We start from the raw sequence: 4,303 nt of genomic DNA, 5'->3' as shown, positions 1-4,303 counted from the left end.
AGTCTACATTTCCTAACCTTATCTTGGCTGTTGTCAATGATGCTGCAATGAACATGAGAGTGAAGATATCTCTTCGAGATCCTCATTTAGTTTCCTTTGGATGTATACCCAGATATGGGATGACTGGATCATATGGTAGTTCTATTTTTTACCTTTTGAAGAAACTCCATGCTATTTTCCATAGTGGCTGCACCAATTAACGTTCCCACCAACAGCGTATAAGGGTTCCCTTTTCACCACACCCTCACCAAACCTGTTATCTCTTGTCTTTTTGATAATGGCCGTCCTAAGAGGTATAAGGCAACATCTCATTGTGATTTTGATTTGTATTTCCCTGATGATTAGTGATGTTGAACACCCTTTCATACACCTGTTGGCCCATTTGTATGTCTTCTTTAGAAAAATGTCTATCCAGGTCCTTTGCCCATTTTTTAATCAGGCTCTTTGGCTTTTTTCTTATTGAGTTGTATGAGTTCCTTATGTATTTTAGATATTAGCCCCCTATCAGATACATGATTTGCAAATATTTTATCTCATTCTATAGGTTGCCTTTTCAGTCTGTTGATGGTCTCTAGTGCCCATGCTTTTGGTGTGATATCTAAAAAAATCATTGCCCAGACCAATGTCAAGAAGCTTTTCCCTCGGTTTTCTAGTATTTCTGTGGTTTCTTTTCTTATGTTTAAGTCTTTAATCCACTTTGAGTTGATTTTTGTATATGGTGTGAGTTAAGGGTCCATTTTCATTCTTCTACATGTGGATATCCAGTTTTTCCAACGCCATTTATTGAGGAGACTAAGCTTTCCCCATTGTATGTTTTTGGTACCCTTGTCAAAAGTCAGTTGACCATAGATGCATAGATTTATTTCTAGGATTTCTATTCTGTTCTATTAAGACTAATGTATCTGTTTTTATGCCATTACTATACTGTTTTGATTATTGTATCCTGTTAGAATGGCTATTATCAAAAGGACAGAAGATAACAATTGTTGGAGAGGATGTGGAGAAAAGATAATCCTCACGTACTGTTGGTGGAAATGTAAATTGGTGCAGTCATTATGAATAAAAGTATGGAAGTTCCTTAAAAAAATTAAAAGTGGAAAAACCTTATGATTCTGCAATTCTACTTCTGGGTATATATCTGAAGGATATAAAATCAGTATCTCAAAGAGATATCTATACTTCCATATTCATTGCAGCTTTATTCATGATAGCCAACATATGGAAACAGCCTAAATGTCCATCGATGGATGAATGGATAAAGAAAATGTGGTATATATTTACACAATGGAATATTATTCAGCCTTTAAAAAGAGGAAACCTTGCCATTTGCAGCAACGTGAATGGACCTAAAGGATGTAACGCTAAGTGAAATAAGCCTGACACAGAAGGGCAAATACTGTCTGATCTCACTTATATGTGGAATCTAAAATAGTCCAACTCATAGAAGCTGAGAGTGGAATGATGGTTGCCAGGGCTGGGGTGGGGAGGGCAAGGGGGAAATGGAGAGAAGTTTGGTCAAGGGGTACAAAGTTTCAAGTATGCAAGATGGATAAGTTCTGGAGATCTTATGTACAGCATGGTGACTCTAGTAAACAATACTGTATACTTGAAATTTGCCAAGAGACTAGATCTCAAGTATTCTCACCACACAAAAGTCAACTACACAAGGTGATGGATATGCTAATTAGCTTGATTGTGGCGATTTTTTTCACAATGTATGTATATCAAGACATTGAGTTGTACACCTTAAATATATACAATTTTTATTTGTCAATTATGTCTCAACAGAGATGGGAGAAAAAAAAAGGACTCCAAGGACCACACCCTCTGAACAAGCCATCACACTTCAAGGATATATGTATACAAAGCAGTCATGGTATACAGTAGATTCTCATGATTTGCGGTAGTCCTGTTCTAAGAAGTCACCCGAACACTGAACTAGCAAATGCTGAAAACATTGCTTCTAGGGGAAATACAGGGTGAGGGGCCTGCGAGCATCTGGTCACTACATTTGATCAACCGATCAGTACATTACCCTGTTTTATGTGTGTTTCTGTTTAAAGACACCTTATTTAATATATACTGTTAATTAATTAACACTGAACCCACGGCCAGTGGCACTATAACTCATGCCTGAAGGACGCTTATCTAACACATGTATTTTCTTCATAAGACACATCCCAGCCGTCTTGAGCTTAGCATCACCGGACAGCACTTCAGTGCTAGCTTGGGGGGCCATGTCAAAAAGCAGAATCACCACCAAAAAGCACAAAAATGTGGAAAACGTGGCACTAAATAGATCGCAGAAAGAGCTGAAACAAGAAAGCAGCACCTCCCCTTGTTTGCCCTCAGCTGGGGATGTCCGTGTGGGGTGACTCACATTTTTTGCTGCTCTGCGCGTGTCTGCCAATGACCATGAAAGTGCCGCAAGTATTGATTTTGAGACTGCAAATAAATTTTAGTAAGTAGGCAAATTCAAAAGTATGGAATTTTTGAATAATGAGCATCAACTGCGTGCCAAAAAGCTGTTGATGGCAACATTGTGATAACACAACCACTGGATATGGCCTAAATGCCAATTTGTAGGGATTGATTAGACCGAGGTTTCTCAGACCTTGGCACCATTGACATTTGGGGCCAGATAATTCTTTGTTACTGGGAGTGGGGACGCCGTCCTGTGTCTTGTAGGATGCTTAGCAACATCCTGGACCTCTATCCAGTAGTTGCCAGGAGCACCCCCCTCCCTCCAAGTTGCAACAACCTAAAATGTCCCCAGACACTGTTGAATGAGAATCGCTGGATTAGATAAACTAAGGGGCAGCCGCACAATGGAATGCTGTGTGGCCTTTCAGAAGGATGGTTTACAAAATGACTTGGAAAGATTTCCATGACATTTTTAAGCAGAAAAAAAAGACGGGTGGCGAAAACTGGATGTAAACTAAAATCCCATTTTTACACACGTAGAGAGAAGAGAAAATGAGAGAGGGACGGTGAGTACTTTAATGCTTTTCTGCTGAGCAAGCATGTTCCAGGCCTTTGCACCACAACAAAGTCTTGAACCTGAATTTTAGGGTCTACTGGAGACACAGACTTGAGGGCCACAGCACTTGCTGCCCTGGACTCAGACCCTTGCCTAGGATGGTTTGGGTTCTAGAGTCAAGCCTTGCTCCTTCCTCATACTCCCAGCAGCTGTCAACAGCCCCTTGCCTGGTATGCACGACCTCTCTGACACTGGCCTGCTCCCCACCTGTATCCCCAAGGCTTCAACCTGCTCTCCACCGTACAACCTTGGTCAGTGGTTCCCGCTCAGTTGGGACTCTGGCCCTCTGCTCAGCTGTGGCCAGCACCCTCCCCTGGGGACAGGATCTGTCCCTATTACCAGTCCCTAACTGGGGTTACCCTCAATAGATCAAAAGCCCTGGTATAGGCCATGCTCCCTCTGCCCCCCAGCTGAGCCCTGCCCCCAGTCCGGATGCCTTGGTTTATCTAGACAGTTCCCCAGCAGACCAGAGTTCCTCCTCACCATCTTCTGGGGTTTGTATACGAATTGATGCAGCTGCACCCCCCAGGGAACAGCTAGCTGGCCCACCTGTCCCCTCCAGTCTCGACAGCCTCCAATGGCCCCCTCAGACATGGTGGGCTCTGGAGCTACACAAGCCTAGACTCCGATCCTGCCTTGGGCACTTACAGCCTGTGTAGCTTTGGGCAAGTTGCTGTCCTTTCCTGAGCCTCACTCTCCTCATCTGTAAAGTGGGTTCGTCTCAAAGCTATGGGGAGGGTTAGCTGAGCTAATGAGTGTAAACCACATAGTACGTCCTCCATCAGTGGTAGCTTAAAGGGTTTCTGTTTGAGGTGATGGAAAGTTCTGGATAGTGGTGATGGTTGCACGACATCGTGCATATTCTTACTGCCACTGAATTGTACACTTTAAAATGGCTCAATGGCAATTTTTACGTTATGTGTATTTTACTACAATCAATCAGTCAATCAGCAGTGGCTCCCTTCAAGGCCCTGTTGCAGAGTTCATGCTCTGGCCTGTCCGGGCTTAATCTTTGGACGCCTTTGCCTCCTCTTCCACGTCCACGTGCTCCTTAGAAAACTGCCCTGACCTTGAAGCTGACTAAGACATCCTGTTTTTCCCTCTTCCTGGAAGGCCCCGCCCCTCCAGAGACCTTCCACAAGGCGGTCAGGCGGGGGGAAGGACCAGAGGAGGCACAGCTGACCCTCCTTCAAGCCCTGTGACTACAGCTGGCAGCCTGAGAGGGGAGGACCCCACCCAGCCCAGGAGTTTGGAACGAACCCT

This window comes from Monodon monoceros, unplaced genomic scaffold (genome assembly GCF_005190385.1).
Source record: "Monodon monoceros isolate NGI ecotype Baffin Bay Population unplaced genomic scaffold, NGI_Narwhal_1 Super_Scaffold_12, whole genome shotgun sequence".
Taxonomy (NCBI): Eukaryota; Metazoa; Chordata; class Mammalia; order Artiodactyla; family Monodontidae; genus Monodon; species Monodon monoceros.
Note: the sequence above shows the minus strand (reverse complement) of the source record.